Below are 25,693 nucleotides of genomic sequence, written 5' to 3' on the forward strand. Positions count from 1 at the left end.
CTTTAATCCTCACAGTAACCCTACTGATGATGTTTTTCTTAACCCGTCTGTCTTATTTATTGCCAATTCCTATGCTCTTTAGAAGTCATCTTAGCTATCACCATCTTCACGACGGATACCCCACCTGAAGAACGAATTAGGAGACCCCCTTGTGACCTTCCATGCCCTTTTACCCTTACCCTCCTGAAAGCCATTGGAAGGCAAAACATACTAACATCAGAGTTAAAACTTTAGGCTCTAGAGTCAGATTGCTGGGCTTCAATTCTAGTTCTGCCACTTACCAGGTATGCAATCAGGGGTCTATGCTTTGTCTCTTTCTGCCTCAGTTTCCTCATCTGTAAATTAGGGGAAATAACAGCACTGGCATATATATCATTGGGTTATGATGAAGTTTAAATAAAATGACATGTGTAAAGCAATTAGATATGTCATGTATATATTTCTAGGTAAGTATCTTCCTCTTTACCTCTCCCTTTTGCCCTTTTTCATTTCTGTCTCTGCTCTTCATGCAAACTTTTATTTCCTTTTATAAACATAATGATATTAATATGACTCCATGACACTTGTAAAATATGTAATCCTTTTCAAAATTCTTCTTCCTCAAAGCAATTCTGGGAAGTTGGCAGGAGAAATGATTTTATAGAGCCATCGAATGTCTTTATACATCTCATTACAGTAGTGGAACAAGTTGTAATCAGCCGGTAGTGAAGTTGGTGTGAGTAACAGAAGACGCGATCGCAGGACAGGACCTGCAGCTGTAGGAAAATCCTTCGCCTCAAAGTCCTCTTTATGTCACTCGTTTACTTCTCTGAGCCTTGTTTTCCTCATCTATAAAATGGGGATAATGATGCCTACTTTTTAAGACTGTGGTGAGGATTAAACAAGATAATATACATGAAGCATGTGTTCAGCGCCAGAAACATACAAAACACTCAGTAAACATTAATTAATGACAACAGGACCCCACAAGGGCAACATGACAGAGCCAGTCAAAGATGAGGCTAGCATAAACCCAAGTGGGAATCTCTGCCCCCCATCATGTCATCCTGCTTTCCCACCTGCACATAGCCTACTCATGTTTCCAGTACACATCAGCCAATCCATAAATGTGTATCCATGTCTGCTGTCTGCCTCGGGCTGAAGCAAAAAGGGAGAGAAGTAGGGAGAGAGGCTGGAGTGCGGAAGAGGGGATGTAACCCATGAGGCAACTCATGTTGACAAGATTCCAAACCTAAAATCACCCCATGGACCCTGTCTTTCCATGACCTAATGAAGAAACACCAGTGCTACATGACTCTAATCCGACAACGAGCCTCACTCTTCTAGGAGGTCTTTGCAACAGGAAAATGTTCCTTTGCCTGATCCTTCTTTTCAGTGCTTTCCCACTCTTCCAACCCAGAAGAAAAGACAGTCAACCTGAAAACTCAAGTTCTGACTGATCTAACAGAAAAACTGGATCACTGGACAAAGACTGAGACAGGTGGGGTGTGCGGGGGTGGCTGAATGGAAGCTCTGAAGATGAACGCCCACACACACACACACAAGAGCATGACCACCACAAACCACTCGGGCTGAATTTCTCTGGAAGACTCAAATAAAGCCCAGTTTCACTGGGGCGTTAGTGGATGGTCACTGGATGGGTGTGGGGAGTAGAATGGAGGCTCCGACGGCTACAGTCCATCTTGGCAGGGAGAGTGACAGGGTGTGGGTGTCCTGTCATCAGATCTGCACGACATCGACCCAGCCCATTACATCAGCAAGAATCACATCACTCAGGGAGCAATACAGGCCAGACCCACCAGGGTCATCACACCCACAGCACAGCATGCAAAGCCTTGGCTTCTCGCCTTCATGGCTTGTGCAGGACTCCCTGCAGGAACTACCATTTCCAAAGCCCACTGTGTCTCAACCACCACCTACGTATTGCATTTATGTCAATCCATTTAATTCCCATGACACCTCTTCCACGAATACTATCACATCCATATTTCACTGGTGACTAGGTTGGGCTCAGAGAGGCGAAGTCATTGACCAAGATCACACAATCAGTGTGTGATAAAAGTGGGGTTCAAACTCAGATCTGTCTGAAACCACAGCTCATGTGATTTTTTTTCAACAAACTACATGTCATCTACAGTAACTTTGGGATCCCTCTCTTGACACAGCCCTTTCCTGCCTGCCTATATTTGCGATTATATAACTTCAATGTTCAATAATAGTCAAAGGCCTTTTAAAATTCAATAATGGTAAAAGGTCTTTTCTTAAATGTCTCTGTAAACTTAAATCCAACTTTACATAAGTGTGAATTGCTCTTTGACATGTTCAAAGCACACCCATGTCATGCACATTTGCAATCCACGAAACTAGGCCCCAATTCTGCCCATCTGTTTTAGAAATTGTACCAAGCCACATGGGGAATCACAACGAAGTTATCAGATCCTAGTCAGTTTATATCTTCTCATCACCCCCCTCCCAATTCATTTATTCAACAAATACTTGTCTAGTGAGTACTATATGGTCAGGTATCTTGCTAGGCACTGGAAGATATAAAATAAGTAACACACAGTCTCAGGCCTTTCCTCAAGATCTAAAACTAAGTCTGTTGCCAACTCTCAGTTTCTGCTCTAGGGTTCTGTCTTGGCTCCCTATTTCTGAGTCTCTGTTCTAGTCACCTGAGTAGGAACACAGCTTCCTCTTATGGGGGATAGGGCCCTGTTGTGCTCCACCAAGTCCCCTTTCCAGGCCTAGAGTCCTGTTCAATGACAAGAAATCTGAGGCGACAGCTCCTGTTCACCCTGAGGTCTTAGTGTGCCTGCCTGTTGGCACACCCTCCTCCTCATGTTGGACTCCCATTGCAAAACTCTCAACAGAACTGTGACCAGCTACTGCCACAGGCTCTAGGTTAAACCTTTTCTCAATAGGGCTGGCCCAAGATTCTGTCCTGAGGCAGGGACAAACCCTGTTCCAAGCCTGCCTACCCCCAATCCTACCTTAGCAAGTAACCAGATCACATCCAGCCGACTCCCAGGACAAGATGGAAGTGGTCTCTTTGTTTCTCTGTCTGAAAGCCAGTCTCCTACAAACATCAACTTTTCTGCATGTATCTAATATTCCCAAGCACATCAACATAAAATCCAATCCCTGGAATTGTCCACTGTCAGAAATGTATAATTCATTTTATTTGCTTCTTCTCTAGTACTTCTCAAAAAAAATGTTTTTAAGTGTTAAAATTATTTTGGTAGAAAGATAAAGACTGTTTTCAGGTCAGCTACTCTCCAGATCCACCAATGAGTAGCAACTGCTTGATCCATGCAGGACACGGGGGAGGAGCTCATCCCTCTGCTTATTTCAGCGACTTCCTTCTCAGTGTATACAAATTTAGGTCCTTACAATGACCAGGTCAGTCCAAAATCTAGCAATGGTAAAATTCATAATCGCAGGTGCTATGGTTTGAATGTTGCCTCCAAAATTCATGTTGAAATTTAATTGCCATTGTGGCAGTATTAAGAGGCAGGACCTTTCAGAGGTGATTAGGTCATGAGGGCTCCATCCCCATGAATGAATTAATGGCATTATCACAAGAGTGGGTTAGTTGTCGTGGGAGTGGGCTCCTGATACGAGAGTACATTCAGCCCCATTTTCTCTCTGTCTTGAGAGCTCTCACTCACTCTCACCCTTCTTTGCCATGTGATGCCCTCTGCTAGATTATTAAGTAGCAGGAAGGACCCCAAAAGATACCAGCACCATGTTCTTGGGCTTCCTCGGCCTCCAGAACCATGAGCCAACTAAATCTTTCTTTATAAATTACCCATCTGTAATATTCTGTTATAACAGCAGAAAATGGACTAAGACATAAGAGAAAGCTTCACTCAGCTTTACAGAGTAAAAAGCTTTACTCTTGTTCTGGCTGTTGCCAAACAAGAAGGGGTTGTGCCCAGGCACAATTCTGTAAAGAGAGAGCAAGAATAAAATAGGCGAGGTCTGTCTATATGCAAAATGGCAGACACAACACCCATATTTAAGGAAGACCTGCTTACCTGCCCCAGTGAAAGGGACTTCATCTTTAAAGAGGATTTTTTATTTACCTAAGAATTTCACAAAGACTTTGGAACTACAACACCATCCAGGGCTCCTTTCTGGAGAGAATTATAGTGCTACCAAAAAGGTCTTTAGAAGCAGCCTCTTGGCTGGAGGAGTAGTGCCCCCATTAGCAGGCAATCCTTCACAATGAAGCCCCCCATCCCAGCAAAAGACCATTGTCACATGGCTTTCAATGCCCAGTCCATAAGCGTGAGTGAGAGCATCCGAAACAGCACAAGAGAGATTTGTTTTCCAAGAGCAAAGGAAACAAACTAGGGGACAATTCTCCAAAGACTGAACCTTCCTGACCAGCAAATGCCTGCTGGAAATTTATATGCTGTGAGTGTAAAAGCAGTGAAATTCGATAATCTCAAAGCCACAGATTTGTAACGTGCACTTATGTAAATATTTATGGATTCTTTGGGGGAAAAAATCAATCCTCTCAGCCTTTCTCTTTAGTACATGCTTCAGAGGGAACATTTTTTTCCTCTCAAGAGGAGGATGTAAACTCTAGCTATGGCTTACGAAATGAAGTCAGCAGCCTGCTTAAGCATGATCTAAAGTCCATTTGTAATTTCACTTTAAAAGATTATAACACATTATCTTCCCCAATACCAGTGAGAGCACAGAGAAAACACGATGGTCCCTTCTGTGGCCTGGCCTCATGGGGACTGAGGTTAAAAGTTGATCAGGTCAGTAACACTTCTCAGACAATAAGAAAAAAAGGGAAGTTATCCGTCCATTGTCCATCCTTACCAAGGAGTGAAATGCATGCAGATCTCTACCCATATCCACCAGTGTCAGGCACAAGCACATATAGGCCAACACATATCACCCAACCCTCTTGGCCAGAGCCATGGACAGTAGACTGTAATCAATCTCTTTCCTGCTTTCTCCCCTCTCTCATTCCTCCTTTACACTGTCCCCTGGGGGATCTTCCTAAAATACTGGCTTTACTGTGTTTCACCGCCCCCACCACTTTAACCCCGCATTCCCCCATGAAGCATCAAAGCCCCAAAGCGCAGTCTTCACTCCTGAGTAGATGGTCCAGGTGCTCCACTCTGTAACTTTGATTTGTTTCCCCTGCCAGGCTCCTTCCTATCTGTGATCCTGAATCTCTTGCCACTACCTGAGAGCCTACCACATACGTACAGGATTTAATTTACAAATAGCATTTTTCTTCAAATAGCTAGTCAGCAGTGCCCTTTCTCCCCTCTATGTTTAGTAAAATCTTGTTCTACTTAAAGGCTTGGTTCAAATGCCATCATGGGGAAATCTCAGAGCCTCCCACCTTCCCCCCGTTCCACTCCCAAATCATCATGAACTGCTCTCTCTGATTCCTCCAACAGATGGGAAGCTTTCTCAGTCTGTCCATCCATCTCCACAGCTCCTGCAGTTCGGCTCAGGGCTTCCACATTGTAAGCATTTCCAAATGTGTCTGGGAATTGACTTATGCCTACTGATAAATGAATGATTTTAATGCCTCAAGATTAAACGTGTAATTGATGACTTAAAGCAGGTTTCACGTGTGGCTTTGCCCCCTTCTTCTTCTTTTGTCAAAAGCTGTGTTAAAAACCTCTATTCGTTATTTGATGAAAAGAACAGAAGTCAGTAGAGGTACCATGTTCATGCACGTCAGGGAGGTGCTCAGATCCCACTCCACACAATTACAGGGGAAGCTCCATTTAAGGACAAATGAGATGGTGTGCTGAGGTCACTGTGAAATCACAACTTTACCACCCATGTGGAAGCAGGCACCAGTATACTCTGCTCTCCACTGCCCACCAGCCCTGGGTCACATTCCATTAGAGTAGGTCAGATCTTCCAAGTGATGAAGTTACTGTTCATGGTGGCATACCAACTCAACTCAGTCCTTTCCAAAAACATTTTATATGCTTAATAGCACCTGTAGAAATAATATTCACTCCAGTTGGATCTGGGACCCTGGGACAAGCACTGGCCTTAGCTCCAATACCTACGTTCACTGACAACCAAGCATCATGGAAATAAGGTGAGGGTGGACCTATCATGACATAAGCTGGTCATTAGACTCAGGAGAAGGTGAGGTATCCACAGGTGCTAAGAGGTGGCACCAGGAAGTAATTTGGCAAACATGGATGAGGAGGAAAACTGGAAAAGAGAAGTCCTGGGGGAATGCCCTGAGAAATGCCATAGGACAGCAGACAGCAGAAGGTCAGATGCTGCCTCACTATCCTCACAGGTGCCTCTGGAGCCACACTCAGGCCAATCTGAACGACTTCCAACAGAAGTTATGAGGAAACTTACACAGGAATAAGAATTGGAGCCAGGCACAGTAGCTCACGCCTGTAATCCCAGCACTTTGGGAGGCCGAGGTGGACGGATCATGAGGTCAGGAGATTGAGACCATCCTGGCTAACACGGTGAAACCCCATCTCTACTAAAAACACAAAAAATTAGCCCCGGGCGTGGCGGCGGGCGCCTGTAGTCCCAGCTCCTTGGGAGGCTGAGGCAGGAGAATGGCGTGAACTCGGGAGGCGGAGCTTGCAGTGAGCCAAGATCGCGCCACTGCACTCCAGCCTGGGTGACAGAGCGAGACTCCCTCTAAAACAAACAAACAAAAAAAGAATTGGAGAGGAGTCTCTTTCAGTTAGCAACTACTTTGGACCAGAGCCTCTTCCAGCAAAAAGGTTTAAAAAATCTGTCTCGCACCCCTAACAAAATAAAGAGGGCAGCATTTTCATTTACAAAGATTTTCTTTTGTTTTATCCCAATGCCCTTGGGGGCAGCTTGCACCTCTAGCAATTTCATGGGTGATGGTATTTATACCAGATATAGCTAGAACAGTAGCACATAGAAGGGCAGGCCCTGCTTCAAGGGCCTTGGGGAAATCGTTGGGGTGTTTCATTTTGTTTCTTACCACAATTGGAGGGGTGTTATGGGCCTTTAGTGGGCAAGGATCAAGGATGCCAATTGTTTTGTCATAAGCAAGACACGCCTGCCAGGCACTTGCCTTGCACTCACCCGCTTAACTCTCGAGTGCCATTCATGTAGAGGAAACATACATTTAAAATCATGTGAGGAGATAACTCAATTTTATATGTATAAACTAAATGTCTCTGTGTGGGTTTTGTTGTTGTTGTTGTTTTGAGACAGCATCTCGCTCTGTCACCCAGGCTGGAGTGCCGTGGCATAATCATGGCTCACAGCAGCCTCTACTTCCCAGGCCCAAGCAATCCTCCTACCCCAGCCTCCAGAGTAGCTGGGACTACAGGTATGTGCCACCATGCCCAGCTAATTTTGTTGATTTTTTGTAGAGATGGGGTCTCACTATATTGCCCAGACTTGTCTCAAACTCCTGAGCTCAAGCAATCCTCCCACCTTGACCTCCCAAAGTGCTGGGATCATAGGTGTAGGCCACCACGCCTGGCCACTAAATGTATTTTTGCATTATTTTAAGATATACAGAAATTTTCAGAACTGTATCCTGGAAATTAAGAGAAGATTGTATTGGGTTTACTTTAGAACCTTCCAGAGAGTTACTCACCATGTGGGAAAATCAGTGTTGCCAACACAAGGCACCAATGTCAGGCTGCATATTCATAGCTGCGAATTTCTGTTCACGCATGATCTTCCCTTCCTTCAGTCTTCCAGTGTGGCAGCCTGGCGTTTGCATGAAACACTGTGCTGCTTTCCCCATTGGACCCACCCCTCCTTGATCCATTCTCTTTCTCTGTCCTGCTCTCTCTGCCAGAGGCTGAGCTCTATGGACTGAGTCCCCCAGGCCTTTCCCCACTTGTTTCCCGCTTTCTGCCAATAAGAGGGAGTGGCAAGAGACCAGAGGGTAAGAAGAGAGAAAGGCTGGAGTATTCTTTCCCTGCCCCACACCTTGCCGCTTCCCTCTTTAGGCCCCAGCTCTCAAGGGGCTCTGGGAACACCATTCCCTCCGCTGCTCCTCCAGGGCTAGGGATGGTAACAACTTCAAGCTGTTCCTAGTGCCTGGATCCTTCCTCATCCTCAGTTGGATACCCTAATCCTACCCTCACCTTCGTTCAAGTCTTCATAGTTAAACTCTTTTTACCATGCTGTTTCCTGTCAGGACCCTGACTGATACAAATACAAATTATTTTATTAAAATTACATTTATTTTATTTCTTTGTTATATTACATTTAGGGCATTTTTATAATCATGTGTCTAGGGTGGGTTTTTTAGTCTATAAAACTCATTGTAAATTGTAATGATTTACTATAAAATATTTGTCATAAAGAAGAATGATTTGACTCTGATAGGGTTTGTTTTTTAATCTATACAACTCATTGGAAAACTTATAATGGTTTATTATAAAATATTTGTCATAAAGAGAGACCATTTGAATCAGATAGGGCTAGTGACAATGAAGGCATGGTAGGGAGAAACAAAACTTTGACTAACTACAGACAAAGTGCTGAGATTCTGCAGTGATGCTGACATCCATGATAGAAAGAAATCGCCACTCTAAGATGGGGTGGTGCAGCACTGAAATGGACCAATAGATGATGAAGGAAAAGCAGAGTCCAAGCAGGGACCTTTCTCCCTGGCAGCTAAAGCTGGCAGCTAAAGTTAGTACCATACAGAGTGACACCTTCATGCAACTTCCATTGTTGTCAATACGTATATGTTCAATGTGAATATACTTTAAAATGCAGTATCTGCTTGGGAAACCCTGTGGAGCTTATTCAAGAATGTGAGCTCAGGGATCACTTTTAAAGTAAGGCAAGTGAATTGCAAGTAAAGCCAACCCACCTTTACATTTAAGTTCCCAGGACCCAGGATGCGGAGACTAATTTAGCAACACTCTGTAGACAATGGTACCCACATAGGGATGCTCCTGTAGAACCGCCATACTTCTGTACACATGCAACCTTTGGTTCCCTTGTCCCACTTCCATTGTATATCTACAGCATATGTGTTTGCACATGTACACACATACACACAGATGTACCATGAAACCTCTAGGCAGATTCAAAACACCCTATTTGTAAGCTACAACCTCACAAACCAGCTTCACTCAAGAATAATTTTCCAGGAAAAAAAGTACATATAGATATAGACACACACACACACACACACACACTTTGGCAAAGGGACAGAATAGCACCCCAGAAAAGTGGCTAGAATCCAGACCTATTATAAAATACCCAAATAACCTGGGCCTTACTTGTTTATGCCCAAACTATAGAAAGACTTACAGAAAGCCTAACACAGCTGGGATAACTTTAGGTCTGAGGAATCTTAGATGCCAGCCACAGTATAGAATAGCTACTTTCCAATCAAGTTATTGTAATGAATGCACAAATTAAGGGGGAGCTCTTTCAGGAGGAGAATTACCAAGCAGAGACCCTCCCTCTGAATCATAATTTTATTTATGCTTCCCTTTGCACACCTCACACCCACTCCATCGGCACACACCATAGACCCCTTTAAAGTTTTCCAGATCACAGCCAGTGCTGGTGTACTTGTTACATCATTTACATCTGTTACAGCAACTGAAAAATCAGTAACATGTTTTGCCCAAATCACCTTGACTTGAGGCACAAAGAGCCAGGTTCCCCTCTATAGACCTAGAGTTCCTTCTAGACCTGCAAATGGTCAAGAATGGTGGATACTCGCCACATTTCAGGGCTTCCTCTGCCTCCAGGTTATAATGCCATAAAGATATGCATCTACTTCATCACCAATCACTCCAAACACCCCATCACATCAGAAAGAAAATTACTATTTCAAAAAGACATGAATTGCAGAGAATAGATGTTATAATCCACTGTATAAATTTTGCCAAGACTTGAGACAAATCTAGAAAGTCAGTGCTTATCTCCTGCCACCCTGTGTTTCCCTTCTCCCATCTAGGACCCACAAACAGACAGAGAGCAGGGGGTGAAAAGTTGTGACAGGTGGAGGATCAAGCCAAGTGGATTCAGCTCCTGTGGCAATCCATTATCTGGGGAAAATTATGGTTTAACATCAACCATTTGAGTTGCCACAATGACTCTTTTCTAAATCTGTGTTGGGCATTTCCTAATTGCATATTTTCTTCAGCATGAGAAATTGCAAGCTTGGTAAATTATCTATTTCAATATTTTGCATCATATGCGAGTCAAGCATCCAAAGGGCAGTTTAGAACAGCAGGTATCACACTTTCAAACTGGGATAATTTTTGAGATCTTCCAGGCTCTTCCTTCACTAGCTGTTTCTAGTGTCATATTATGTAAAGCCTTCGGATGCCCATAATTTAAAACTCAGCTAGGCATATTATAAGTACCCTTGGGCTTTTTATTATCTTGGTTCAACAGAAAGCATCAGAATCATTATTATCAGTCACAAGAAGATTCATTAATCAAACAGCAGCTATTATGCTGACATTCTCCTTTGTGAAGAAAAGACCAAAAATAAATAAATAAAGACAAAGAAAATTTAAACTCATTAGCAATGTCCATCGATTTTCCAAAATAACATCTTCTCTTGTTATTGCAGGGAATGTGTGATTTAATTCCAGTGGTCCAAACGAAGTCCAAAGATTCGATCTCTCCACTGACCGAGCTCCTCTCACAGGCTAGACCCTTAAATTCTGACAGCTCCTAAGTCTAAGAAAACTCAGTGGCATTTGACTGTTTCACTGTGAAGTACAGGATGGGAGGGAGATAGGAGGAAGAGGAAAGGCTGACAGAAACCCTTTTAGGAGAGACTGACAGAGTAATCAACCTTAGTCAAACAATTTTAAGCAACCAATGAAGTTTTTTAAAAAGCTAATCAATGTGACATTGACATTAGGTATATTCTTCTTTGAGAAGCCCTTGAGTTACAACCTCAGGTCCCCCAGAGAAGGATCCTAACACATGATTTGGTCAAGCAACAAACACAAATTGCATAGTCATAATTATGAATGCAATTTACTGGTTTTTCACTGTTAGAGTTAGCCAAAAGCACAGAAGATATCACTGAGGTTGCAAGACAAAATATAAAGGAAAATCACTTAACAATGTGGAAGTAACTATGCAGATGCCAAAGGTGAAATGTAGAAGAGAGGAGGACAAGGAAAGGATCCTAAGAGAGCTTAGAGCTCCATCTTTTGCAAAACGATGGAAAGTTGGTGGGCCACAAAGGGAAGGTTTAAGTGTACAGCCAATAGTGAAAGCAATAATGAAATAAAGTAATAAGAGAAGGCAGAGGTAGAGGAGACACAGGACAACTGAGCTGAATCCCCATCTGGCAAAGCAGAGACTTACGAGATGTTATAACAGCTAATAAATAAAGAAACAAAGACAGAGCATGTTATTGAATTTAGCAGTAACTTCTCAAAACAAAAACAAAACAAAACAAAAATTTAGAAAAGATTGCCTTTAGTGAGTGGTCAGGGGAAATGATAATATTTAACTTAAGTTTTTGGCATATGATTTACTTTGCTTCCATGTGCACATATTACATGGAAGATGAGAAGAAGAAGAAACTTGGCCAAAATGAAGAGGAGGGAAATGCCATTTTAAAAAAGGTAAGAGGGGATGGTAATGCTTATGAATTGATTAAGAAGCCAGAGTTTCATTTCTACTTCATCAAGCTAGGTGTGTGAGCAGAGAATAGAAAGAACCTCAAAGTAGAAGTCACAACAGCCTGCATCCCAGTCATGGTGCTACTCCCAGCAGTGTGAACAAAAGCAAGTCATTTAACCCCTCTGGGCTCGGCTTCTATGTCTGTAAAATGAAAAGGTTAGACTAAATCATCTCTAACACCGCCTGGCCCCAGGGCCCACGTTCCTGGATTTACACTGAAAACCTGAAAACTCAGTTAGCTCGTCAATTCCTCCTCTTGTGACTCCATCTACCCCTGCAGAGACTAAAATATTCAGGCCTTACATGTTCTGGAAGGCATGGCTGGTGACCAGCCAAGCCACCTGAAGAATTTAGGAGGTTAAAGACTCACTTCAATATCTGAAAAGTCCTCCCGAGAACATATGAAAAGAGTAGTAAAATCCAACAGCCAAGCCCACCAGCTACATGTCACTAACACTAAAGGTTCCTGGGCCCAGAAGAAAAACAAAGAGCCCAGAGAACCAAGAGCCTGCACTGGTGTCTTGCCACAGCCAAACTGAGCTCTCCAACACCACATTAAGCAGATCTAGAAAATATTGGAAGCAATAAAAAATAAAACTATACATACACTGTGTTAGTCAGGGTTCTCTAGAGGGACAGAACTGATAGGATAGATATACATATATAAACGGAACTTTATTAAGTATTAACTTGTATGATCACAAAGTCCCACAATAGGCTGTCTGCAAGCTGCTGAGCACGGAGAGCCAGTCTGAGTTCCAAAAGTGAAGAACTTGAAGTCCGATGTTCCAGGGCAGGAAACATCCAGCACGGGAGAAAGATGTAGGCTGGGAGGCTAGGCCAGTCTCTCCTTTAGACGTTTTTCTGCCTGCTTTATATTCACTGGCAGCTGATTAGATTGTGCCCACCAGAATAAGGGTGGATCTGCCTTCCCCAGTCCACGGACTCAAATGTTAATCTCTTTTGGCAACACCCTCACAGACATACCCAGGATCAATACTTTGTATCCTTCAATCCAATCAAGTTGACACTCAGTATTAACCATCAATCACATACACTCTCCCAAAAAGTCCTCTCACTAAAGTGGTTTCTTGCTACTTTTTGTGTTTTTCTTTAGTGGATTTCAACCTTAACAAATATCTGCTCTATGTAAAAAGGAAAAAGCCAATGGGAAGAAGGGAAAGCCTGAGGCATACCTAAGACGGGCTGGGAATGTGGGGCAGTTGTGTCACCAGAAGCTATGTTTTGGAAATGCCACATAAAATAAAGGACCCTTGAGTCATCATGTTCTTTATCTTGCTCTCCTAGCTATATTACCACCTCACCACTTCCCACAATACACACATACACACACACACCATCACTCTCCTCCCCTGGCAGGTGCATGTGTAGCGTCCATGAGGTTGGGCTCAGTTAAGGCAAATGACTACATGAACACAATAATACCCTAAGACACTGAATGAGTTGGTCCAAATTCCCCCATCCACTCCCCTGTTGGTGTGCACCTACCAAATGAAGAAAGAAACATGTTTGAAGGGAACTTGCAGAGTTAAACTCCAGAAAACCTCATCTTCATTTCTTGGGATCAGTCCCAGTGGAACATACCACCATGATCTGTCACATGTGAACTGGAAGACTATTTAAAGAAAGCTTATGAAAAATGGAACTACCATTTGTTGAGCATTTACTGTTTACCATATTTCAAAAAACAGATGTGTGCCAGGCACTGGGCTTATAAATACAGTCAGAACAACTGCTAACATTCATGGTGTGCCCTGCAAGCCCTGTGCTACGCGTACTATCTTATTTAGGTCTCACAAGAATTCTAGAGGGTAGGTGGTGTCCTGACCTCCACCTTCCAGGTGAGAAGTTAGTAACTTGCCCAAGGACACAGAGCTAGCAAGGTGCAGAGTCCAGATCCAAGCTCAGCCAGTCAGATTCTACTACCTGTCACAGGTGGGAATAGGAAATGGTCTTGCCTCTGAGGTGCTCTTGGCTTAGTAGAGGAGATACTTCAATACACGCTATCTAGCACATAGTAGGCTCTCAATAAATGACTTTGTTTAACACCGACACCACCTGTATAAAGTGGGTAAGACAATTATTCTTTTATACATAAAGAATTGGATTCAGAGATGTCACCCAGCTACTAAAAGGCAGAGCCAGGACAGAAACCCCCAAATGTCTAGTTCTTTTGTGCTCTCTGCTCTCAAAGAAAAGGGTGATGAAGACTTCACACCCTAGAACACAAGGAACATTTGGTTTGCATTTTCACTGGTGTCATATTGTGGGAGCTGCCAGAAGCCACATCATTCCGCCAAGTTAGCTCCAAATGCTCCAGTTTGTGTATAGCTTCCTGGAGCTGGAGAGGCAGGAGATGAGTGTGTATGTGGGGTAGGGGGGACTCAAAACAAGCAGACCAACCAAAACGAACAATGAAACAGTGGGCAGACCGTCAAAGGGAATGAAGTGGGAGCGGAAGATGGTCTGCCCGAAGATTCCCTTGGAGTCACTTGTATTTTCCGGTGTCTGGTATAGTTGACTCCAGGAAAGGTGCTCCAGCTGGGCCAAGGGCTTCCTTCAGGGCCAAGGGCTTCCTTCAGGGAAAAGGGACAGAATCAGAAAATTATGAAAGTAACATTCACTTTCTTTGTTGGCTTTTTGTTTGGTTTTGTTTGTTGAGGTTGTTTTGCCTCCACCATGAACAGGCCTTGGACATCCTCAGCAAAGCTGCAATCATTCCCTCACCCTCTCAAGTATGTCAGAAGAATATTGGCTCCCGGGAGCCACTTTCACTCTCCAGTAAAACCCTGCTCCAAGGTCCAAGGATTCTTAGTTTCTTCTTCCGCTTGACTTTGCTGTTAAAGTGCAAAGTCAAAGTAATTTCCTCTTTCCACAGCCTACTCTAGAACCTGATAGGAAGAGCCTATCTGAAGAGAAAATCCTTTTGTAAGACACACGGCTGTCAGAACATCTAAAAACAACTGCTTTCGAAGAGGCTGGCTCCGTCAAAGAAAGTCTGAGTATAAATGTATTAGTCTGTTCTCACACTGCTAATAAAGATATACCTGAGACTGGGTAATTTATAAAGAGAAACAGGTTTAATTGACTCGCAGTTCCACGTGGCTGGGGAGGCTTTACAATCATGGCAGAAAGTGAAGGAGGAGCAAAGGAACGTCTTACAAGAGAGTATGTGAAGAGGAACTGCCCTTTATAAAACCATCAGTTCTCGTGAGACTTATTCACTATCACAAGAACAGCATGGGAAACACCCAACCTCATGATTCAATTACCCCCCGACCAGCTCCCTCCCACCACACATGCGGATTATAGGAGTTACAATTCAAGATGAGATTTGGGTGGGGACATAGCCAAACCATATCAGCAAACTTTCTTTCTGGATTAACATTTAAGATTAGGAAGAAACCCATGACATTTATGACCCCACAAGAGTCATCACATCCCCACTCTGCTATGGTTTCAGTGTGATAGAGTTTCCTCTAGAATTCTTTCTTTAAAATTTTTCACTAATGGGATATTTTTCTGGCATCAGGGGGAATTGAAATGAGCCTAGAAAACAGAGCCAATAGCTTCAGATGCCGACAGGGGCAGACCATCAGGAGAGAAATTTTCTCTGTGCTATACTAATCCATGAATACAATGGCAGGGCTAAATAAGCACCAAGTCAGGCTTCTTTCCTTCCTGTTTTTTAAGGCATGGCTTCTTCTCTGACGGACAGGCCAGTGGAAGAGTCTTTCTCCTGCTGTGACTTGGTTGAAAGGAGCAATGATTGACCAGCTCAGTTTCACTTTTGTTTCCTCACCACAGTTCAAAGGCATGTATTCCAGCCACCAACCCTCTTCATTACTCCATGTCCACCTTTATTATTTTCCCAGGAAACTGGCAAACTAGCTTCCTGAGTTGGGCCTGTGTTGAGAGAGGAGAGAATCTGCAGCTTGAGATCCCTTTCTGTGGGCCGCAGGAGACCTCTTTGTTTGGAAAAGATGCGTCCAGTCTTCTGTTGCCAGGACCTTATTTTTCTCCCCCAGATTCCAAATTCATAGTCATTTAATATTTTATGCCAGATAAATTCAGGCACAAGCTAGCATGAGCACTACCAAAATCTTTATAAAGTCATTTAATGGTTTGCACCTTTATATAAGCATTAAACAGTACTGATTAATTGATGGAGGGGGCAACAGGGAAAAGGAACCTTCTGAGTTTTGTAAAGACACCATATTAATTCCATCTTACAAAACTAAGTTTTCCATAACAACATTTTTATGTTTAATCTAACTTTCTAACTAGCACCATTGTCTTCTATGTGCCACTAAATTTCACCTCAAAACACCATTCTGACTTGTATCAGGATCTACCAACACCACTTCCACATCTCAGGCAAATGACCTATGGCATTTGGGTATCTGGGGCTGGGTCAACCTTCAGAGGAGGAACTTGAGGGCAGGAGAAACATGTGTCCCAAAGAGTCATCATCATCGTAAGCGAATTATCATTTTATATAATTAGTCATAAGGTGGGGAGGCAAGATGAGACAGCGGCTGAGGAGGAGAGGGGTTAAATGGGTAAGGGGACAAGTTAGTGGCCTAGAGCCTGTGTTGACTCCCCCTCCTCCAATTTTTAGCTATGCAACCTTAACACATACAGGTATTCAATACATATTTCTGGAATGAATGAATGAATGATTCCACCTAAATCCAGTTTTCTTGTCTGTAAAATAGAGCTAATAACTGTTGGGAGACAGTCCTCCATGGGTCTCTCGCCATTATGTATGTCCTAGCAGCAGAGGCACAGATGGCCTTGGTTCTGGAATCTTTTCAAATACACTTGCACAGCAGAGTTAGAAGACAGACTTAGTGTGTCCCTCTGGAGCAGACGGCAGGTTTGCTCACTGTCCAGTGTAATAAAGGTATCTCCCTCAGGAGCAAAGATCAGGCAAGGTTGCTTCCCACAACATTAAAAGAGAGTGAGATTTCTAAGCCCAGAGTTCTTCAGCCATAATGTAAACTCCCTGCATGTTCAGCATCCACCTGGGTCACTCCACAACACTCTCACAGGACCTAGGAACGAGAGGAACTGATATGAACATAAGGTTGATGCTGCTTGCCAGCCAGGAGTAATAAAGAACTTTGTGTCTGACCCAGGAGTCTCATAGCTTCTGTCAGCATCCATGAAGCTGGCAGACTAGTTAGCTTGCAAGTAGGGGGAAATCTCAGCTCTTCACAGTTCTTGACAATAGCAGTCTTTACCTTATAGAGTTGTTCTGAAGATTAAATGAAATAAGGCTTATAGAGAGCTCTGCAGTGCCTGGTCCGAAGTAGGTGTTCAATTAAAATTAGCTTCTATTACTGTCCTATGTAATGAACGATCTTTGAATATCTGTATATTTGAATGGCATATTTTACATATGCATTTACCCTAATTATTCAAAAAGAGAATGTGATAGAAAAATGTGACTAAGTGAACTTAACAATATGAAGAGACTCAATTATGAATGATACTGACTCAAGATAAACTCTGATACTGAGTCACAACATTACAGTGATTAATGTGACTTTAACCATTTACTATACAATTTAATGGTTAAAACCCATAAAGGAAAATGCAAATCAAAACCACAACGAGATATCATCTCACCCCAGTTACAATGGCTATTATTGAAAAGACAAAAAAGTAACACATGCTGACAATGTGGATGCGGGAAAAGGAAACTCTTATACGCTGTTGATGGGAATGTGAATTAGTACAACCATTATAGAAAACAGTATAAAGGTTTCTCAAAAAACAAACAACAACAACAAAAACTACCATATAATCCATCAATTCCAGTACTGGAAGATTTTGAGAAACATATCAAAAGGAAAGGAAACCAGTATATCAAAGGGATACCTGCACCCCCATGTTTGCTGTGGCACTATTCACAATAGCTGAGATATAGAATCAATCTAAATGTCCACCAGCAGATGAACGGATGAAGGAAATGTGGCATATATACACAGTGCAATACTATTTAGCCATAAAAAAGAATGAAATCCTGTCATTCACAGAACATGGATAAGCCTGGAGGACATTATGCGAAACAAAATAAGTCAGGCACAGGAAGATAAATACTATATGTGCTCACTCACATGTGGGAGCTAAGAAAACTATTTTTGTTTAATCTCACAGAAGTAGAGAGTAGAATTGTCAGTATTAAAGGCTGGGAAGGGGCTGATGAGAGGACAGTGGGAGAGGTGGGTTGACAAAGAGTTAGGATGAATAAGTTCTGGTGTTCTGCAGTACTATAGGGTGAATACGGTTAACTGTAATTTATTATATATTTTCAAAAAGCAGAAGAGGGCATTTGAATACTCACAACACAGAGAAATGATAAATGTTTGTGGTGATCAAGTTACCGTGATTTTATCATTATGTTGTATACATGTATCAAAATATCACTCTGTATCCTGTACGTATAATTATTTTAAAACTAAAAAAAAAAAAAGTTTTTAAAAACCGTAAAGAGTTTAGTTTATATTCCAGCTTTTCCACTCATAAACTACAAGACTTTGGGCAAATGACACAGAGGTTTTATCTTCCAAAATGTGGAGATTAGAAGTAGCTCCAGTTCACCTGGTGCTATGAGGATTAAACATAATGGTAACTTGTAAAATGTCTAACATAGTACCTGCCACATACCAAATATTCACTAAAGGTTGAGTATTTATTATTTTATTCAAAGAACAATAACATCAAGAAAAGAGATGTGATGCTTTTGGTATCTTTGGACTTTTATATTAGCTTCTTTAATCCTCTCAATAATTCTGGGAGGTAAGCAAAATAAATTTTAGCCCAACTTTACAGACAGGAAACTGAAGTGAAGGGAGGTTAAGTGGCTTTTCCAAGATCAAAGATGTAGCAAATGGCAGACATTTTATATTTTAGAGTTTCTTTCCATGTGGAGAGCCACCAGAGATTATCAAGTGGTAAAGATCTCTCTGTGCTTTTGAGTAACAGGCTCACACATTACCAGGAGCTGGAGAATGCATTTGGCCCAGCTCAACAGCCTCATGGGCTTGGAGCTTTCAACCAAATGCAAACTTTTAGAGTGTGTGCATTTAGGTTTTGCCAAGAGTAGATGGCTTTCTATTTTTAAAAGGGAGGGGGAAAGAACACTGGAAGGTATTTAAATCAAGCTCCAAAGTCTTCTTGGACATCAAATAACTCTTAGAAAACAACATTTCGATGAGTTAAGTATAAATGAATCAAAACCATATGAATTAAATTTCCCTTGAAATACACAAGGGTCTAAAAATTAAGGGGAAAAATGCATTGATAAAATACATTTGGGATTTTATTGAAACCAAAACATTTACAAAAGTCATTATATATCCCAATGCTCCCAACCTTAGCGTGCCCTCTTGTGATGGCTGTGGCCAATCTCCATGGACCTCCCCAGTAATAGGCTGCCAAATATTTCCTTTCTTGCCAAAAAGAAAAGAAATCCACTGAACTCCAAACCACCTGATGGCAAGGTTCAAATCCTGTCTCGTGTGTAATTGATAAAACACTTCCAGCCCAAATGGTGTGAACGCCAATCTTCCTGTATCTGGAAGAATCAGCCTTGATCAGATGGCTCTGTGTGCCCCATCTTATGAAGGCCTAATAACCAATTTCTGCCTCAGTGGTTTTATAAGTGGCTATTAAATTAAGCTTCCAACTTGCAGTCCTAAAGCTAGTAAACCATCGGGTTACTTTTCAGGCTTGTTAAATTAGTTAAAGATAAACGGAAAAGCCGGGGCACGGCTGGCCTGGGAGAATAAGGCTGCAATATATCATGCAACTGGCGGCACCACTGCAGTGGCTTCCAGCAAGCTGGCAATAAGCATGTGATATTAACTGAAGCCCTTAATTTAAGGAAATGGAATCAACCAACTAGTAATTAACAAATTATTCTTAAACAGGCCTCGCTTAAAAATTAAGTTGAACTACCATTTTTCTATAACTCGTCAGGAAAACGCTGACTGGTACTTAAAGTAAACACAACTTAAGCAGATGGTGAGCCCTCACAGAGCACCAAACCTATACTTAAATAAATCAATGTTGTCGGACTAGAGTGCGACATGGATACTCAGCAGAATTCATGGGCATCTTTGCAAGATTTGGCAATAATTTACTGTCACGTGGAGAGGACAACTGAGAGCTCTAAGCTTTCCTGTTGGAATGTTTTGCGCCCCTGAGACAGGTAAAGTCTATTGGAAGAAAGTGTTTTTCAACTGATATCCCAGAAGCATGTTATAGAAGGAAAGATGAGCCTGTTCCATCTAAGCACAGACAAGTGTTTCTGCCTTTACTCCTTCACTCATTCATTCACTCATTAAGGACATAGCTACAAAGTATGGAACCAGGTGACAGGCATTTTACTAGATCCTGGGCATACAAGGCTGAATGGTACTCAAAATTACTCACAGATCACACAGGCACAGAGAGAAATAATAATGCAACTTGATAAATTCTATTGCAAGGATGCCTTAGAAAACACTTGGAGAATCCTAAGAACAGAAGCGCTAACTCCGATTTGAGGCATCTGGGAATAGCTTCCTTCACCTTTGAAAGTGCCACCTTAGGAGATGGGAAGTGTGGGACAGATATTAAGAATACAGGTCCTGAGTGATAGACTGCACAGGTTCGAATCCTAGCTTTCTCATTTATTGACTCCGTGACCTTGGGAAGTCTACCAAACACTTCTGGGCCAGGTTCCTCCTCTGCAAACTGGGGTTGATAATGGCAACCACCTCATTGTAAGGATTAAATGAATGCCTGGCACATAATAAGTGCTATTGTCTTAACTGGCTATTATAGGGATTTATCCAACAAATATTGAGCAGAGAGAATATTCCAGTTAGCAGAACAGCATGTGCAAAGGCAGAGTTTTAAGAAAGGTCTGATAGTTTGCAAGGATGATGGAAAATTCAGTATAGCAGGTTCATAAAGTATACATGGAGAGAAATCAGGTGCAGATGATAGTCATATAATGCAAACCTTGTACGTCAAGCCAAGGAGGTTAAATTTTATCCTATGGGCAGTGGAGACCCAACAGAGGGTTGATATAGTCAGTTCTGGTTTTTCATTCTGCCTGCAGTATACAGCCTAGGCTACAGAGGATGGTGAAAGGTCTACTCAGGATGTGGACACAAAGCATCACCTGAAGGGTCTGTTGTTTTGGTTTGGTTTGGTTTGGGGTTGGGGTTTTTCTTAAATCATAAGTAGATCTGTCTGTGGTCAAGGACAACGGAGTAGACATCGCTACTTTTGGTTGCTCACCAAGGAAAACCATGAGACACAGTCAAGTGCAGCTATTCCCAATCTTTCCCCTGCTCTCCAAGTTTTAGCAGTATCTCTGTTTGCTCCTTTCCCACAAAAATGTTGGACCTGTATTTCAAAATTTGCTGTTGGAAGCACATTTGTACTGGTCAATTTTATTAGTTGGAATGTTGTGTTCACAAATCACAGAATGTTAGAAGTAGATGGGAATTTAAGGCAATTGCTAAATCCAGCTGCTCCCCACTTGGGGGCCTCTGGATTCCTAGGAAGTCTGTGAATGTAATAACAGAGATCAGTTCAATTTTCAGTATTTCCAAAAGGTTAACGTGTATGTAAACTTTTAGTTATTCACATAAGGAAGCTTCACGTGTCAAGTAAAATGTCAACTTTCTTTACTGTTGGCTGCAATTATTTTGATTCAGTATGGTAACATCAGACATCTCATGTTTATCACAATTTCTGATTGATAATTATGAATACCATTAATCTAAAAAGAAAAATGAATTAATTAATACTTGTCAGGTAGAAAAAAATCTTTCAAATATAAAAGTAAGGAAAACAAAGAGGCCCTGTATGGTCAAGTTGGGGGATCAGTGATCTCTAACCCATCCTCAGTGGCCCCAACACCCACCTTTGACAGCAACTCAGAGTCTACACTCTCATTCCCATCTCATACCCTGCCCGCTTCTGGAGTATACATCATACTCTTTAGTGTGAATATCTATTGGAAGTGAAAATACAAATCAGTAGGTTAAGGTCATCTACATATTAAAGGAAACCCTAAACTCTAGCTCTCAAGAAATGAATGAGTTAAGCAATATCTACTCTTGGATGAAATTCTGTTACGTAACAATGTGACCCTAGGTAGTAAGGTCTTTGGGCAGGATTCTTGTGCTTTGTCTCTCACATGCTGTGCCCAGTAAACACTTAAGACACTACATAAATGATGCATTATGATGCATCCTGACCACAAATGGCTCCTGAATAAAAGCCTTGTTGGATAACTTGAAAATGTCACGTAGGGATAAATGACCGGTGTTTGTAAATTCACCCTGAGTCCGAAAGTCATCAGATTTTAATCTTGCAAATGTCTCCATCATCTTTTCTGTTCCAGAACAGATTTAGAACTGTAATTCCAAATATATCATACAAAGAATAGGGAAAATGTTAAAACTTCGAGTGACTGTATTCAAGAAGTAGGATAATATGGCATTGTTTACAGTTAACTGGATCATATTTTTAAATACAGTTGTTAATAATATGATTCCTAATAATAGCTGTAGTTCTAATTCCATTTATTTAGATTATAGGACTATCCATTTATTTAGATTATAGTACTAACTACACCTTAAGTTTCCTGTTGTTAGGTAAAATTAGCTGTGCTTTTATGGTACTTCTTGAAATTAATGTCACTAAAATTAGGTTTTTGTAGGCACTCACTAAAATATTTGGTAACAAATTGAACCAACAAGCATCTAATACTGGTAGAAGGTTATAGAAGGAAGATCTATGGAACTAAGACTTGAGTGGGATTTGGGCCACACAGATAGCTTCGTCTGAAGAAAATGAAATGATGATCTCTCTTGGCAAGTTTCTAGAGTGACTTGGGGTACCAAGAAAGGAGGCTCCCATGACAGAGAGTGAATCCTGGCTCTGCAACTTAATAACTGCATAATCTTTGGTAAAATCCTCAGCTTCTCTGAATTTCAGCTTCCTCATCAGAGATAATAACACCTACTAAATAAGACAATGTAAGATTTGACATAGTACCTGGCCTACAGTAGGCATTAACTTAATTGGCTTATCTATTTTCTCAACATGCACAAACAGTAGTGTGAAGTCCTTAGCCATGGCCCTTAACAGGTGCTCATCTATGTTACTGCCGGTTGGGAGCGGGACCTTATGAGCGTGAGCTGAGTTCTCTAATGGATGCAGCCAAAGTGGAGACAAAATCATGACTGAATTGCACCAAACCAAAGACATTTGGCTGCTGCTTCTCCTTTGAAACCTGGGGAAAGTAGAGCCAGGGGCTTTTCATCATTTGCCTCTAATGCAACCTTTCAGTTACCTCAAGAGCATAGTACACAATTCCATCTTTAGAATGTTATGTAGCAGAGTAAATGCAACCTGTTCCCCCCAAATCCCATTAGCTTGGTAACACTTTCTTAAATCTCACAATCAAATGGTGTGAAAGGTGGGGCTGGTCCCATTTATCAGAGGCAACGATTAGTTCAAGTAATACTTCAGAGAATCTCAGTCTTTACTCTCATTTGAAACCTAATCCTAAAATTCAACATTTGATTATTTTCTAGAAAGAAAATGACTTGGAAACTGTACTTGGTTGGAAAAAAATGGCAATTGCATCTAACTACAAGTAAATAATTTGCCATCATAAGTGTCAAAATCTTTGCACTTGGTATAGTTAAGGTAGTATAATTCAAGCCTGAAAAGTAACTAAGTCGTTTTAAACTTTTCTATCCCTCCAAAAATCCACCCTGAACAGGTCTTCTTGCCACCCAACCAAAGGAATAATACATAGATAAGTAGTAAGAGGGCCCTGTTCTGTGCCCACTTAATAGGGCAAACATGGGGGGCAGGGAACCACACTCTGCTGTTTTGGGGCAAACACACACAGGCTAAACACAAGCCAACACATTGTAACTGGGACTGAGTTCTCAGATATGTTTAAGAAACATTGGAAAGCATGGGTAGAAAGGCCATATGCACAAATGCACACAACACAGGCTACAAAGACCTCTGCAGCTTGAGCCGCAAGGGCAAGAGACATTGATTTTTACTGGAGAGGGCATATCAGGTTGCAGGAATGCACACATTTAATTTTTATGAGACTGATGGCTCATAGAAACAAAAAAAAATCCACTTTGTGACACTTTAATGACGCCAGTGAAAGGCCACTTTAAAATAAAACAAAAGAAAAAGGCTTGATGGTGTTTTCAAAAGGTCTTTGAAAATAAACCATCATGCCACAAGCCACTCCGACATGTTCTGTGACACTTTCAGTCTGCTGGACAGAGAAATGTTACACCCAGGTTGCTTCTTCCAATCTTCTTATATAAATATATGTATATGGTATTACTCACCCCTTTCTGGTTTCTGTAAAGAATATTTTTTCATTTTCTAGGTAGATCCAAGAGTCACCAATCTTTCAGCTCTCAGTCAAGAAGAACAAGCGAGCAATGGCAGAAATGTAGTTTCATACCAGAGCATCTTCTTTCAGCCAAATGTAATTTACAGCTGAGTGTTTGGTTCATCTGTCACATGAGAATTATACAACCCAACCACTTACCCTGAAAATAAATATGCGCTTCTCATTCAGGTAAATGAGATTGTTTCAGAAATAAATTGACTCCACCACTAAAACTTGCCTTTTGCAAAGAAAATAAATGTTTGAAATGTTTCTGCTGATGAAGACGATGCAGCTGAGACTTAAATTTAAGAGGCTGATTATATGGCCCTCTAAGGCCCGCTCAGCAGAAGCTAAAGGCCACTAGAACTAGAAACATCTGATGATAACTTTGCTAAATCAACTCTCAGCTCTTATCAATATGCAAAATCTCCCAGGCCAAAAAAAAAAAAAGTGGAGGGGAAAAGGTCAAAATGCACATTCCCACTGACCATCATACATCTGGAAACAAAATAACGTTGCCAAATGACACTGAATTTTTACAAGCCCACACAAGGCTTCTAACCACCCACCCCCTCCTCAGGAGTTCTCTTCATTGGAGCTTCACAACAGCCTTGTAAATTAGAGAAGGTATCATTTCCTAGTTTATAGATTGGGAAACTGAGGTGGCATGCAGTTACCTAAGTGTCCAAAACTCACAGCTAGTTAGAGGTTGAAGGGAGTCGGGAGAAAGCCAGGTGGCCTAGGTGATAATTCCAGTATTCATTGAATCCCTCTGCTTTTAGAGGAATTACAACACATAGTCCCTACTCTTAAGGTGCATATGATCTAATTAGAAAAATAAGACATTCGCGTGCTAAATTAACTAACATTAAAACAACGCCATTCAAGAAAAATCATCAATGCCAAAATACATTGTTTTAACTATTGTCAACTCAGAGTCACATTCTATGAATTTGTGAAATTGATGTAAAGATTCTTAATAAATTAACACCCAGTTCCAAACTTAAAATTGCACAATAAAAGCCAGGGCCATGGTTCAGCACATGTCGTTTGTAAATTATTTGTATTCATATGACTTTCCTGTTGAATATCTAGGTAAACTGTAATAGTCTTAGGTATAATTATTTACCAGTAAACTAACCACCTCAGACTATATGACTCACATTGAAGGAAAAGTAAGTTAATATGGTTTAAAAATCAACAGCCTCAAATATTTAGCTATTTAATTATTGAGTTACAATAATCTATGGAGATACAACATTTTGTCTTTTTTTTCTGTATTCTCTCTTCTTGGAGCTCCAAAATTTATAAATACTTTTAAAATCCTGTTGTTTCTATATTTTAAGAAATTCATTTAGCATGGGGTAAATTAATCATTATAAAGAAGCTGCTAAGATAATAGGCTGAAAAGAAGTCTACAAATAACTGGATCTGGGTGTTGAATTTTGGCATTTGATTAAAATTCTAAAAAAAGGAATGAAATTAATAATCTAATCATTATAATAATTAGTAATTATATTTTCAGAGCCTCCAAGAATAATTAATTAGTGCATACCTTTGAAGTATTATTATCTCCATTAT

The 25,693-nt window shown here is 41.3% G+C and overlaps 1 protein-coding gene across 4 annotated transcripts in view; it reads right to left on the reverse strand.

Annotated features, from left to right (window-relative positions):
- CREB5 (cAMP responsive element binding protein 5) overlaps window positions 1-25,693 on the reverse strand; it is a 561,911-nt gene that overhangs the window by 393,294 nt on the left and 142,924 nt on the right. Inside the window, exon 1 of one of the 4 annotated variants that reach the window (XM_011972241.1) lies at window positions 24,272-24,345. The exons of the other annotated variants lie outside the window; for them this stretch is intronic. The gene's annotated coding sequence lies outside the window, so the exon portion shown is untranslated. Of the gene's footprint in view, window positions 1-24,271; window positions 24,346-25,693 lie in introns of those variants that run through there. 4 annotated transcript variants of the gene reach the window in all.

The sequence above is a fragment of the Mandrillus leucophaeus genome, unplaced genomic scaffold (assembly GCF_000951045.1).
Source record: "Mandrillus leucophaeus isolate KB7577 unplaced genomic scaffold, Mleu.le_1.0 Scaffold128, whole genome shotgun sequence".
NCBI lineage: Eukaryota > Metazoa > Chordata > Mammalia > Primates > Cercopithecidae > Mandrillus > Mandrillus leucophaeus.